We start from the raw sequence: 15,652 nt of genomic DNA, 5'->3' as shown, positions 1-15,652 counted from the left end.
AAAGGGCCTTACGAACCGGTGCTATTGCCCGGTTCTGCACTAGTGATGGGGACTAGCGAAAATAGGCCATTGTTAGTTACTCCCTCCGTAAGAAATATAAGAGCGTTTAAATCACTAAAGTAGTGATCCAAATGCTCTTCTATTTCTTTACAGAGGGAGTATAACACAGCTCAAGACCTCTACGTATAAGTCTCTATATAACACTACAAACAGCTATGCAAAAACTAAGACTTACCAGGAAACTCGCTGAAGCATATCATGCAGCCATGAATATCATGTAAGAAGGCTTCATGGCGCTTATCATCATCGTATCTCATAATCCTTGTAATTATAACATCAGGTGCAGAATCATCTCGACAAGCACGCTTATCCCCACCATCTTCATGACAGGTTAGATCACCCTTGCTTAAAATTATCTCATCAGTAAACCCTAGGTGAGAAAGTAAAGAGTTTTGGAGCCACTGAACCCACTGATATATTACTTCCATGCCCTGTTGCTCTTCCCAAATCATCTCAAGCATTTGACATAATGATGAAATCTTCACTGTATCCAGCCATTCGGTGGAGATAGTGAAAGAGGGAGGTTGATGACTCGGGTAAGACGAAGGCAGGTAGCATGTTAGTAGGATTGGAGGCAAATGCTCAACCCTAAACTTGTAAACAAGATTATCCAAGGCATCACCATTGCATGTTTCCCCATAATTTAATGTTTCAGTACCATAATCGAGCTTTGCTGAGACATCTATACCATCATCTGGTATCTCAATATGTACATGAACCTGTGTAACAACATTGACATATTAAAACCTCAATTGCCTTCACTAGCAAGAATTAATATGGCTGGAAAATTAATAATTGTGATGGACATACCTGGAAAGACCACTGACCTTCTTTTTTGTTTAAAATGACTATGCTGTCTCCAAAAAATTGCTTCCAAGGCAAATATCTGGGCATTAAGTTTAGTTTGTATCAGACACAAAAAAGTGATCACCATACGTCCAATCCAATTAAAAAGCAGGCGCACACTTTGGTGTATTTGAGAAAGAAAAAAAACATATGTCCAATTTAAAAACAAAATAACAGCAAAATAAGAATGAGAAATCAGCACAAAAGCAGGCATGGCTTAACTGGTACACAGAATATCTCTTCTCTGGGTGAGCAAAACACAACAAAAATGTCGTTATGAGCGCAGGCCTGCTATTTCACACACAACATGAAAATATAATTCCAGACCTCACAATCGGCCCTTAAAAATTACACGCTATATCGTTTAGAAAACGTCGTGCGCTAAGGGGCTTTTGGATCAAACACATGAACACACATTTTAAATAGCTAGTGCACTATAGCTTCACTATAGAACATTATAGCGTTTAGAAAAGGTCCGCCGCTAAGAGGCTTAGCGCACTATTTAAAACTATGCTATAGAATCATAAAGTACACTACGGTGATCTAATATAGAATGTACTCATTTAACATATTTATTTCCATGAAGCTACTCAACTATGCTTTACCATCTACAGTACTGAAGAGCAAGATGATGCATCCCCAAGTCTGAAAGAGAGAAAAAAAGCTGACACATCACCTCGTCCTCCTGCATCTGATGGTTAGCGCGGAACTCCTCCTGACTCAACTCCATGTCAATCCCTGCCAGCTTTCCTGCTATTTCTTCCTCCACGAGAGCATCCTCAGCGGTGGCGACGGGGACGCCTACAAAGGCGTCGTCGTCGGACACCTCGGCGGCGCGGGAGCGGGAGCACTCGGGGACCTCCGCGGGGATGGGGTTAGGGTTTAGGGCCTTCCAGTGAAGCTCCGGCGCGGGCGCCACACATCCAGGGCCTCCCCTCGGCTTCCAAGACTTCCGCGGCATTGCCGTCCAACGACCTTGGTTGCTACCGACGACTACACGAATCGGTCGGGGCAGTCGTTTTGCTCCGGCCACGAATTTGGCGTCGGGCAGGGCTTGAGGACAATGAATCACGCACGGGGCGGTCGATTAGAACACGTTGTCGCGTGTGCTTGCGCCGCCTGTGCCACCTTTTGTATCGGAGAGACTTGCGAGCGTTTGATCGGGACTATGGTAAGATTTACTGTTTGAGATGTTGCAAGTCTGTTTATGTTCGTTCGGACTCCTTCAGTTTTTGTGATATTTGTTTTCTTTTCAAGCCTTGAGCCGGAGAGTTTATAAGAAAACTGGCCAAAAACCATACAACACAGAACGCATCACGCGAACCAACCTGTGGCTGGATGTTTAGAGAGATTGTGGTATTCCCAGCCTATCAAGTTTTAAATTGATGCTCGCATTTATTTCTGAATTTATTTCAGAATTTTCGGCGATGCACATTCAGTGGGAGGAAACGTTTCCGTCGACAACGAGACGTCTACAGTGACTTCATAAATCTAAGATGATATGCCGGCTCAATCTTTGCGCGTGTATATGAATGCTTGTGTCTGTACTGATATTCAGAAAAACACAGAACGCACCATGTTGCTCCCGTGGCCGTGCCCGTAGACGAGTTGACGACCAAGTCACACTGAGTCCACCTTCCGACTTCTTACTGGTTGTAAAGTGGCTTGATAGCTCTGTAATTTGGCTCATGACCACTGGCTTGGCTTGATCTAGGTGATGCATGATTCGTAGTTTGCTTGGGGTGTGTGTGGCTGCTAATCCTAGTGAATGACGTTGTAATTAATAGTTGAAAGACATTGTACCCGGCTTCTTTGCCGCTTCTTCTCTTTGCGATGATACGCATGCTTATACGTATTTGAGAAAAAAAAAACGACCAAGTCATCCTACCAACCAAAGCCGACACCCAGACATGTCAACGCAATGGCGGAGGTGAACATCCGGAGCTTTTGATCCGGACTATGGTGTAAGTAAGATTTATTTGAGCAAGTTTTAGTTCCCGAGCTCACATGCTCCTGCTAGAGAAGAAAATTCAAAAAACCTAGTAAGACAATTCAAAAAAAAACTAGGAAATTTTGGAAATAAAAATATCTAAGTGGTCTACATCGTGCAAAGCTTCGTGACGAAATGACACTTGTGGTGCCTTGTGCGAAGAACAAAACCAATGCTCTAAGAGGACATTTTTAAATCCCATAGTGGCTAGTGATTTTTTTCTTGGTACAAAGCATCACAAATCCGTGCGACAGCTACACCGACTTGATGGCGAGTCAACAAAATCAGGGAGGAGTATTCCCTGCGCGACACTGCCGACAAGGGCAAGCGCGGGGTTCCTAGGACAGGGTCGATGTTCGCCGAGGAGGCCCTGCAAACCACGTAGGAGGAAGTCGAGCGGCTCCTCCATGAGTGCCACGCCGTGGACGGGCAGGGCTTCCGCATCCCTGCCCTCCTTCGGCCCGTGGAAGGACCACTCTGATAGCAACAACGGTATGGACGGCGATGGAGGTGCCGCCCACCAGCCCGGCTAGGCATACAAGGTCACCGTCAGCTACTAATTAGTTTATTTTTTTAGTTTTAGTTGAATGGACGAAATATCGTTCGGTTTATGTAAATTACATATATCAAACTTATTTCTCTTTGCATGAATTGTGTTCTGTTCGCATGAATATGTCCGAATTTGTTTGTATTGGGGTGGGTGGGTGGGGGTGGGGTGATGTACGTGCCGACAAATACTATGTGTGTTTTGATGCCGGCCGGCTCCCATATCATGCATTGTCCGCGAAGAGTCTGTATGTATGTGCCGACAAATACTATGTGTGTTTTAAGGCCGGCATTGAAGATTCCCCAAGATTATGGGGTAGGTTAGATGCAAAACCATAAAAAAATTATATGACCACTATTAGGTGCCGGCACGTCGGCCAAAATTTGGGTCGGTCGGCTCCAATACAATGATTAAGGGTCGTTAGATCTGCGCCAGAGCCCCACACCACAACCAGAAACAAAGGAGCTATGTGCCCCGCATTGGCTTGTCCCTGATGCGTGGCGGCGACGACCGGCTCAGCTTGAGGAGGGGATCCCCCGCTAGCGCACCCTCGCGTGCCCCTTGGTGACCGCGCCCAACCCCACCGGTTGCAAGCTCGAAGCACGCCGTCGGCGAGCTCGAAAAACCATCGTTGCTCGCCTAACTCGTCGCACTGCTGGTCCCGCAGGTCGTCGTCGGTTGGAACTCCCGCCCCTCGCCACCGACACTCGTCGCACAGGTTCCCCGCAAACGATGGCCACCAGTCTCTGCCATCCAAAATGGATGTAAGAAAATTTTCGCCTAGTCGTAACAAAAACTGACGGTGGTGGCAGCAAAACGTCGTCGTCTCGTCACAGGGTGGTTGCTCTGCCATGATGGATGTATCAAAAAACTAGTCGGTTGTAGCAAACTCTGAAACGGTTGCAGCAAAACATCCTTGCCATCGTTGCAGGTTGCAACACCATCATGAATGTATGTAGCAAATTTACTTGTCGGTCGTAGCAAAATCCAACGATAGTTGTAGAAAAAGCATCGCGCCACCGCCGTGGCTGGTCATAGTTCCGCCTTGAATGCATGTAGCAAAAGCCACCACAGGTTCCAACATCTAGACGTCACGGGTCCAGCATTTGGACGTCGTAGTTGCAGCACCCCCGGTCACGTGTGGTCACCACCGGCTCGCGCTGGGCGGCCAAGCAGTTCCAGCAAACTGCATGACCGGCTGCAACATTTTCACCGCCGGTTCCAGCATTTCGTTGTTGGTTTCCAGCACCGCACGGTGGAGGTCGTTACCAGGCCTGAGGTCGCCGCCGTGCTTGTAGCTCGCCGCGTAGCCGGTGCCAGAAAAATCCAAGGCCGGTTGCAGCAAAAAATGTTGCCGCTAGAGCAAAGTCTCCTCACGGAGGATGTCGTCGCCATTTGTGTGGAGATAGAGGGCGCAAGCAGGCTACCTCTGCACGGGAAAGAGGAAAAAAAGGAAGAGGGAGCACAGGAGGTGCCGGACAGCGCGCGGTTGTGAGGGTGGCCGGCGGCGGCGAAGGCGCAGGGTGGTGGAACCTGCTAGGCGGCGACGGCGTGGCCGTGGGATGGCCTGCGACAGGATTTGCGCGTGTGGTGAAGGAAGAAGAAGAAACTGACGTGGGGCCACAACAGCGTGTATCGTCGATGGGGTGTTGTGGGGCACACGATTCGGTAAGCTCCAGTGGCGCACGCGACCGGCGGAAAGTTCGGTCGGCACGCCGGGTCCGAACGTTTTTATTTTTATTTTTGAGGGATCAAACGTTTTCCTTTGGACGACGATAACTGCCACACGTGTGGGTGTTAAGGAGTCTACCCACATGTTTTGTGTGGTGTTTAAAAGAACCAGACTACACGCCTACGTGTGGGCAAAACAATTAACGCCCATACGTCACTTTTTTCCTTGCGGTCCCTCTTACATGCCTATGTGTGGGCAAAATGCATAACGCCCACACGACCTCTCTCAGCCACCTACTTCACGGTCCCGCACGCCCCGCGTGACAGTCATCACGCGTCCTCGTAGTTGCCATGGTCCGGACCCTCTTCAATGTTCGTTTAAATGCAGTTGTCATGTCGCTGAACTACAGTTGCCATGTCGGACAACTACAGTTGCCATGGTTGCTCAACTGCAGTTGCCATCTCAGGTCGAGTGTCAGATGCCATTTTGGACAACTGCAGCTGTTGCCATGTATGATCTGGTTTACTATAGTTGCCATGATTTGAAACTTTAGAGGTTGCCACCTACTAACACTAAGCAGTTGCCATGTATGGTCTGGTTTACTATAGTTGTCATGATTTGAAAATCTTAGGAGTTGCCACCTACTAACACTAGGTAGTTGCCATGTAGCGCTATAAAGAGACATGGCAAAACAACATGTTCGGATAAAAGAGAGAGTTGCCATCTGCTTACAAGCACACTAGGGCAGTTGCCGTGTACCCTGCAAAACACATGGCAACTGACATGCTCAGGTAAAAAAAAAGAGTTGTCATCTGCTTACAAACACACTAGGGCAGTTGCCCTGTACACTGCAAAACACATGGCAACTGGCAGCTTGGGTGTGGAAGAAAAGAAGGGCATATGGGCGAGATGGCAAATGCCCACACACCAGCCCTTGTGCGTGAGTGAAAACTGACGTGTGGACGATCTGCTAAACGCCCACACACCGGCCCCTCCGTGTGATGAAACGGACGTGTGGGTGACCGGATGAATGGCCACACACCAACCCAGTCCTACATGGCACCACAAACATGCCAAGATTCATGCATCCACAAACAGACGTGGATCCATGCGTGTGGGCGAGATGCAAACGTCCACACGTGTAGGCGTTAGTGTTTCCGTTTCCTTTTTATATACTACTCCTTCAGTTCCAAAATATAGTGTGTCCGCACTTCTCAAAATTTAACTTTGATCATAAACTAGTAAGGTGCCCGTGCGTTGCCACGGGAAAATAAATATAGTTCACATGACATATATACATATAAATAATCGATCAATCTCTCACCCAATCCTCAATTCCCAACCCACCACGTGCCTCCCACAAAAAAATATGCTCCTAAGCAAGGGTAATGGCCATTCTTCATCCACACACACACACCAATAGACGCTCAGATTTGGACAGCCGACGGATTGGAGTGGCACGGTTGGCAAAACTGTGGACTTTGCCCGCTTTGCAAACGTGTTGACGAGACGGGTGCACACCTCTTCTACAAATGCCGCTACACCATAAGGCTATGGAACTCGGCCATCCTTGAATTCGGTCTAGCGCACATCGACACCTCCTCTTGGCACTTGGATGGATCTGTTTTGAAATGATGGGAAAAGCAAACCTGCTTGCAAAACCCAAACCGACGAGCCTTGGCCTCGCTTACAATGCTTGTCTCTTGGACAATCTGGAACGAGCGTAATACTTGGGTCTTCCGACGCAAGAGCGCGCCGCCTCTGGTCCTTCTCCATGCTATCATCAACAACATTAAGCTTTGGGTTCTCGCGGGAGCTAAAAAACCGGGGTATATTCTTGTGCGCGAGTAGTTGCCATGCCGGGCATGTGGGTCATTTGTAACACTCTAAAACTCTTCTCTCTTATTTAATGAATGAGGCAAATCTTTTGCCTCCGTTTGGAAAAAAAATAGACTAATAGACTAACCAATTAAAGTCTTCACCTGAAGACAAAACATGCATGTACATGTCGTTGCATGCCAAATTGAAATATGGAGGTTGTGAAGCCAAATAACCAACTCTCGTTTGTAAGGAAAAGAAAATACTTATGACCACATGCTTGTATTTAGACATGCTAGGTCCAACACATGTCCTCCTTTTACATCAATGATCTTCTCTTCTTTACCACTACTGCCGTCCTCTTTTTCTCCCACGACCATCTTCTCTATCTTACCATTACAGCCGCTTCCATTGGTTCAACTCGTCATCACCGACAACATGCAACTCATTTCAATCATATATACAGTACAATGTTCAAGGAGCACTCCAGCTTTTAGATACATAATTGTTGATGTCTAAATTGGATCAAGCATACATAGTACCTCTGCACAAATTACACGAGAATGATTCTGTCAAAAGAAACGATGCAACCAACAGAATTCATATTTTGGCTACAATAAACAAAGGATAAAATTAGCACCAGTGCGGTTCAGTTTACCTGATCATAATTCTTCTCTCGCATATGTGGAAATAGTCCTACTACTTCAACATGGAAGCCAGGCACATCCTTCATGTAGTAAATTGTATGTTCACAAACCTTATGAACATTTAAAAATGTAGCCTGCATTTTCACAATCACCTAAACAATATTGTTCACCCGAACTGGATTAAAAAGTAAAAGGGTATATGAAAAATAATCATACATTAAAACTTACTATGCGAACATCTCATATATGCTCAGATAGTAGTGTGATTTGATCATCCAAATTGCATCGAAAAGTTGATCTCAATATATCCGTGAATCCTCAATCATTGCCTGGTGTAGAGGAAGAAATGCTCAAGGCACATAGACAGGAAAACCAAATCAACATGCCCGTTCAAGTGATTGATGCCGGTTCCATCGTTTTATGTACAGAAGTATGGCACTGACACTACAAGATACATAAGGTCAGCTGAGACCGGTACATTGTTTACCAACTGTTCTTTGTAATGCTTGAGTCATCCTCGTTCACCTCCAATCTGAATGTTTTCCCAACACAAAAATTTACACATACGTGCAACTTCAACAATGTTTGTGTTCGCTTGTCTAGAACAGTTACCATTCTAGTCGTACAATTGCACTTAGGATTTGAAATTGTTCCTTTTGCATATGGTTGGAGCTGCCCATTCACCATCTTCCTCAACATCCTAGTCCTCGTGATTGGTTACATCTAAATGGCAATTAACATTTATGTAACAACTTGTATAACTCTACTGAAAATCATATGCATGCAAATTTTCAACAGCTAAGTTATCCCACACGGTATTTCGCAAAATGATTTTTTAATGGGTCCAAATTTAATGCAAAGTAACCATTGATCCACAGAGAAATCAAAAGGGTAACAAACCATTCCATTTTCTTATTTTGTATGCTAATCATGTAGGTCAGGCATCGTCACTAATTGTAGCCTCAAAGTGACACAGGTTTATTTAACTTTGCAAACAAAGATAGTAAGATGGAGACATCGAGAGGAAGCGAACTATCAAATTTCAATCTTCATTATGCAACTAATAACAAACAAAGCTTAACAATATTTTCTATTTTCTTCTCTCATGTTTGTCCGTGTTTTTTTGTGCAACTACTCAAGGGAATGACCATGTCTTTTTTAGCAGAAAAGGCTGGAGCTCTGCCATTTAATTAAGCAAGAAAAAAATTACGTACATCAGACTCCAGGATAACATTCAGGGATAATCCATATGAATTGCTTATTGCCTTCTTCCTACTTCCTTGTTCTGCTGTCTAGTTGATACAGTCGTTTACAGGGAGGTCTCCAGGTGAACATGTTGGTCATTTAGCTTGGCAAGAGATTAACTTTAGGGCCTATTATTATGTAGGCAAGCAAAGCAATTGAGGACAAGTAGTTTCTTTGGCTTGTTGGGTTATAGGCCTTGTTCCTTTAAATTCAGAGACGCACTATAAATTTTAACCAATCTCAGCTTCATGAATAGGCAGTTCTCCTGCCCTTTTCTTAAGATTATCTGGCTGTTGCATATGTATGATCAAAGACAGAGAAGCGCTGTAGATATAATAGAAATAATGCACTCACACTGTTGTCAGGTTCCTTGTACTTCAAGTAATGATGACGCGGCAGGGGGTAACAATCTCGTACCATGTTAGGGAGTCGCCGGCGGGCTTGGAGGAGGACCAGAGCACGTTTTTCCTACTCTGCTTTGCGCATCTCCGCCTCCTCGTTCGCTGCTGCAACATCTTTCCGTGCCCATTGCAGGGGGTCGTCCTCCCCGGCTGGGTATAAACCACCTTAACCGTCGTGGTGCCGCCTCTTCCAGTCATTCATCCACTTGTGCAGGACCGCCATGACCGTTTTGCCTCATAAGCACATAATTCAACAATATATGGGATATAAGTAAGCACCATTGCTCATGTTACAGAAATATCTCTTAAAAACATCACTTTCTCTATAGACAATGTAAAGAAAAACTGATAACAATTATTTTCAGCAGACCAAGAAAGAACGAGGGTTTGCCGAGAAATACTAATGAAACTAACAATTACCATTGTACGTTCTAGCATATTAGAAATTTCATTTCATTTACCATGTAGTACAAAACCTAAGTTATTGTCTGGAAGCATATACGTCAAATAAATATAGTGGAAAGGACCACAATGACATACCTGCAGAAGAGCCACAACTTGAGCAGCAAATTGCAAAATAACTTAGTTTGCTTGAGGAAATATCACATGGTAAAATCTCCATGGTTCCCTAGATGCATAAACATCATCACCCTGCAGGCAAACATGACTTACCAAAGCGGATCAGTCTACAACATCCAAACTTACCAATAAAAGATCTACATATGATGGGCACAAAAACTCCACGGGCATGAATAAATCCAGAAAATGTGAAAAGATCTACACTGTTACGGCAAGCACGACAAACACTTTAGAAATTTGAGCTTTAGTCATGTCGCTGGATATTTGGAACACCATAATGTTATTCCTACTGAACCTTGTGTCAGCCATTTGAATAATTACAACTAAAATGATATGTGACCTTTTATATCTGGCTGAACCTTGCGTCAGCCATTTAAATGTAATACTGTAACAAATTCCTACTGAACCTTGTGTCAGCCATTTAAATGTAATACTCTAACGAATTCTATATGTGGCTAAATTGACTACCTAACGTCCATGCTTATATAGCACAAAAAGTGAAGATTAATGTCCATGCTTATACAGCCCACCTTTCCCCAAACAAGGATGTACACGATTATTTTGTTTCTGGAAATATTGTTGACAGTGTACACACACAACCTCAAATTCTCAACTGGGAAAAAGCAAAGCTAATCATCACTGAACTATTGTGCTTCTTTTGCATCACATCTCCCATGAAGAAGCTGCCACCGTGGTGGATGGGAAACTCCCATGGTGTGCTACATCTGCATCTGCAGCAGAGGATATGAAGAGAAGGTGAGGTGTAGAGGTGGCATATCCCGGCCAAGATAGAGGGAGGGACGAACCTAGTGCCGCCGGAGACGCGCCGGCGAACCCTTGCCAGAAACCCTAGCCACGGGGGTGGGGTTGCGAGTGGGTGGTAGAGGCCGGGAGCGGAGAATCTGGACGGAGGGGAGGGAGGCGCGGACCATGGTGAGCTTGGGGGCGTGCTGCGCGGCGCCGGAGCTCGCCGGAAGCGGCCGGCGTGGGTGGTGGCGGCGGCGAGGACTTCATGGGTGAGAGGAAGAGGAGGCGAGCTTGTGCGTGTGGTTGTGTCTGTTTTTTTTCATTGCAAATCTGATTGGACGGCGGGTTGAATACGACAAACTACAGGGACTCTTTTGCAAGAATGAAACGTTTTCTCTGGTAGTTACTTAAAAAGGGATTGCGGGTTGAATTCTAAGAAATAGAGGGATTTTTATGCAAAAATGCCCACGACGTACGACCAGAAGCGACCGCTGGTTTATTAGTAGGTAGAGATTTAACCAACGAGATCAACTATGACGGGAGCAAAAATTATATATTTGATGAAAACTTCTTTTGAATACGAATTCACTGGTATAACTTTTGCTTCCGCCGTAGTCGGTCTTATTGGTTAAATTTATGATCAAAGTTGAAGCACAGAAACCGAGGACGCACTATATTTTCGAACCCACTATATTTTCGAACGCATTATATTTTGGAATAAAGGGAGTACCACTCCACTATAATTAAGAGCTAGCTATACAAAATCTGATAGGTGGAGTTCCTTGTCCTGGTAGGACAGGATGTCTTGTGGAGAGATAGATAGAGAGAAGGAGGAAGAAAAGCAGCATGACATTGCGCTACGCCAAATCTTGTCGATCATCTCCATTACAAGGAGTATATATCTAAATAATCAATCTAAGCGTGGTTTCCTCTGTGACAGATCGTACAGGTGGCCGTCCTTGGGATGCTTCATCTCATCGTCACACGCGAGGCAGTAATCCACCGGCACGAGCCACGGTCGAGCTTTGGCAAACCAGTTGCCGGCGAGACCGCCGACCTGATCGTCTCCTTCTCCGTCCAGCAAGCACAGGCAAGTCGGAGTCCGTATCCTGGCTCCACCAGGGCCACGCCTGTACTGATCATGCAACTCGGCGAAGAAGAAGAGCTCTTCCTCTTCCGTGGAGTTCGTCATGGCCCTAGCGAAGAAGTTGACATGCCTTGGCTGTTCAGAAGACCGGCGTATCTCATGGCTCTGGTCAGCTCGAGCTTGACCTTGTTGCTGGCGTCGGCGTTGTAGTGGTGCAGCGTGTCCTCGGCGGCCGACGTGGCTAGGCTCGTCTGGAGGTGCTGCCGCGCCGCCGGGTCAAGCCGTGGTGCGTACAGCGTCCGCTCCTCGTAAGGATACGGTTCCGATAACTCCGGATATTCTTCTTGGTCTTGTGGCGGTTCCTGCTGCTGGGCCGCCGTCGCCGCTGCCGCCTTCCATGTGCAAGGGGACATCGTCGGCGGGAGCCACCCGGCGCCCAGGCATGGCCCAGGAGGCTCGCCGCCCGGAGACGTCGGACAAGATAGCCATTCTCCCTCTTCCTCGTCGTGCTCGTCCAGCATGTAGTAGCGAACCGGCGGAAGCGGTGGGGCTGGGGGCAACACGCCTGCTCGACCTTGACGACGGGGCCTTCATCTCCATGTGCATGCGACACGGATGGGAACTTCTTGGCCTTGTGTTCGATTGGAAAGACGCTCCCCTCTCCAGGTTAATATAGCCAAGCGACGCGCTTTCTGTACGTGTGCGCCGCCGCCAACCAAACCAATCCGTTGCCGATCCAAGTCAGCACGCGATCGAATATCAATCTGTCGCCTAGTCTATATTGGATCACGCATCCGGACAGACTTGCGATCGACCTGTCATGCGGACATGCTTCGATCAGGACCTTCAAATTAGCCAAGGAGTACTCCGGGTCCTAGCTCGTCGACGTGTCGACTGCCGTCGCATCCGTGTGTTTGTTTCTCTTCGCCATGTGCACTACCAGATAAACTGGGGTTGCCGACGGCCAAATCTATGCCGACGGCCCCTGTCGGCATCTATGGACCTATGCCGACGGCCAAGGATAGGCCGTAGGCGTAGAATAGCCGTCGGCATACAACCATCTATACCGACGGGCCGTCGGCATAGACGAGGCCGTCGGGACCGCCCGAGATACGCCTACGGGGCCCGTCGGCATAGGACAGGCCGTCGGCATAGCCCGGGCCCCCCTGCCCGGTCAGCGCTGACCATTTGACGGCGTTGACCCTACGCCGACGGGGGGTAATGGCGGCCGTCGGCATATCTGTGGCAGAGGTATGCCTATGGCACAACCGTCGGCATAGGCCCCTTCGCCACGTCATCGATCCGTGTGCCACGCCACGTCATCGATCCGTGGGACAACCTCTGTGTGTGCACAGATATGCCGACGGCCTTGCCATCGGCATACGTGTATTTTACTTTATTTTTTATTTTTACATTGTTTTGTTAATTTTACTTTATTTTAGTTTTTGTTTTTGCATAAGATAATTATGCCTTATCTAAAAACATACCCGATGGTATATCGATTGCCCCCTGTTACGAACGTCGCTATCGCCGTGTCACGGAGGGGGGAAACGGTCGACACGGAAGGAATTCTGGTTGGTGGGGGGATTCGGGGTGTGTAGCTATGTAACCGAAACATCGCACGGGTCCCGATGCATATGTGAAAGTGTTCATGCATGCGTAGACGCCCGTCTTGGGGCTCCGGGGTGTGCCCCCCTCACGGACAGCGCTGCCGCCGGCACCTAGAGGGGGGAAACGGACGCGTCGGGTCTACACGGAGGGGATCTTGCTGTGGGTCTAGCCCAGATGTTGCTCCAAAGTGTTCCTATGGGCTGACCTAACACAACCGGGTGGGGAGGTCCACTGGTCAAAGCCCGTTCGTGCAAAGTCAAAGGGCTAGATCCCGTGGTCAAACGCTACAGGGTTAGGCGGGACGGGGGCACTGGTGTTGGGGAACGTAGTAATTTCAAAAAAAATCCCTACGCACACGCAAGATCATGGTGATGCATAGTAACGAGAGGGGAGAGTGTGATCTACGTACCCTTGTAGACCGACAGCGGAAGCGTTAGCACAACGCGGTTGATGTAGTCGTACGTCTTCACGGCCCGACCGATCAAGCACCGAAACTACAGCACCTCCGAGTTTTAGCACACGTTCAGCTCGATGACGATCCCCGGACTCCGATCCAGCAAAGTGCCGGGGAAGAGTTCCGTCAGCACGACGGCGTGGTGACGATCTTGATGTACTACTGTCGCAGGGCTTCGCCTAAGCACCGCTATAATATTATCGAGGGCTATGGTGGAAGGGGGCACTGCACACGGCTAAGAATATGATCACGCGGATCAACTTGTGTCTAGAGGTGCCCCCCTGCCCCCGTATATAAAGGATCAAGGGGAGGAGGCCGGCCGGCCCTCTATGGCGCGCCAAGGAGTCCTCCTCCTAGTAGGAGTAGGATATAAAGGATCAAGGGGAGGAGGCCGGCCGGCCCTCTATGGCGCGCCAAGGAGGAGTCCTCCTCCTAGTAGGAGTAGGACTCCTACTAGGAGGGGGAAAGAAGTGGGGAGGGAGAGGGAAAGGGGGGCGCCTCCCCCCCTCTCCTAGTCCAATTCAGACTAGGGGGGAGGAGGCGCGCGGCCCACCTTTGGCTGCCCCCCCTCTCTCCACTAAGGCCCATATGACCCATTACTTCTCCCGGGGGGGGGGGGGTCCGGTAACCCTCCGGCTCTCCGGTTTTCTCCGAAATCACCCGGAACACTTCTGGTGTCCGAATAAAGCCGTCCAATATATCAATCTTTATGTCTCGACCATTTCGAAACTTCTCGTCATGTCCGTGATCACATCCGGGACTCCGAACTAACTTCGGTACATCAAAACTCATAAACTCATAATATAACTGTCATCGAAACCTTAAGCGTGCGGACCCTACGTGTTCGAGAACAATGTAGACATGACCGAGACATGTCTCCGGTCAATAATCAATAGCGGAACCTGGATGCTCATATTGGCTCCTACATATTCTAGGAAGATCTTTATCGGTCAGACCGCATAACAACATACGTTGTTCCCTTTGTCATCGGTATGTTACTTGCCCGAGATTCGATCGTCAGTATCTTAATACCTAGTTCAATCTCGTTACCAGCAAGTCTCTTTACTCGTTCCGTAATACATCATCTCACAACTAACTCATTAGTTGCAATGCTTGCAAGGCTTATGTGATGTGCATTACCGAGAGGGCCCAGAGATACCTCTCCGACAATCGGAGTGACAAATCCTAATCTCGAAATACGCCAACCCAACATGTACCTTTGGAGACACCTGTAGAGCTCCTTTATAATCACCCAGTTACGTTGTGACGTTTGGTAGCACACAAAGTGTTCCTCCGGCAAACGGGAGTTGCATAATCTCATAGTCATAGGAACATGTATAAGTCATGAAGTAAGCAATAGCAACATACTAAACGATCGGGTGCTAAGCTAATGGAATCGGTCATGTCAATCACATCATTCTCCTAATGATGTGATCCCGTTAATCAAATAACAACTCTTTTGTTTATGGTTAGGAAACATAACCATCTTCGATTAATGAGCTAGTCAAGTAGAGGCATACTAGTGACACTTTGTTTGTCTATATATTCACACAAGTATTATGTTTCCGGTTAATACAATTCTAGCATGAATAATAAACATTTATCATGATATAAGGAAATAAATAATAACTTTATTATTGCCTCTAGGGCATATTTCCTTCAGTCTCCCACTTGCACTAGAGTCAATAATCTAGTTCACACCGCCATGTGATTTAACAACAATAGTTCACGTCACCATGTGATTAACACCCATAGTACACATCGATATGTGATCAACACCCAAAGGGTTTACTAGAGTCAGTAATCTAGTTCACATCGCTATGTGATTAACACCCAAAGAGTACTAAGGTGTGATCATGTTTTGCTTGTGAGATAATTTTAGTCAACGGGTCTGTCACATTCAGATCCGTAAGTATTTTGCGAATTTCTATGTCAACAATGCTCTGCA

The 15,652-nt window shown here is 47.2% G+C and overlaps 1 long non-coding RNA gene and 1 pseudogene across 7 annotated transcripts; both read right to left on the bottom strand.

The window, feature by feature from the left end:
• Positions 1–7,098: 7,098 nt before the first annotated feature.
• LOC123188062 (uncharacterized) lies at positions 7,099–10,883 on the bottom strand. Of its 7 annotated transcripts, none has more exons than XR_006494333.1 (6): positions 10,612–10,883; positions 10,336–10,536; positions 9,180–9,877; positions 7,809–8,303; positions 7,592–7,714; positions 7,099–7,477 (listed from the first exon to the last, which is right to left on the bottom strand). It is a non-coding gene; the product is annotated as an uncharacterized lncRNA (long non-coding RNA). The 7 variants fall into 7 exon arrangements; XR_006494335.1 differs by having other exon boundaries at positions 10,406–10,536; XR_006494336.1 differs by having other exon boundaries at positions 10,451–10,536.
• Positions 10,884–11,462: 579 nt separating this feature from the next.
• Positions 11,463–12,239, bottom strand: LOC123089671 (uncharacterized; annotated as a pseudogene).
• Between the last annotated feature and the right edge of the window lie 3,413 nt (positions 12,240–15,652).

The sequence above is a fragment of the Triticum aestivum genome, chromosome 1A, assembly GCF_018294505.1.
Source record: "Triticum aestivum cultivar Chinese Spring chromosome 1A, IWGSC CS RefSeq v2.1, whole genome shotgun sequence".
Taxonomy (NCBI): Eukaryota; Viridiplantae; Streptophyta; class Magnoliopsida; order Poales; family Poaceae; genus Triticum; species Triticum aestivum.
Note: the sequence above shows the minus strand (reverse complement) of the source record. Positions and strands in the feature narration are given on the sequence as shown.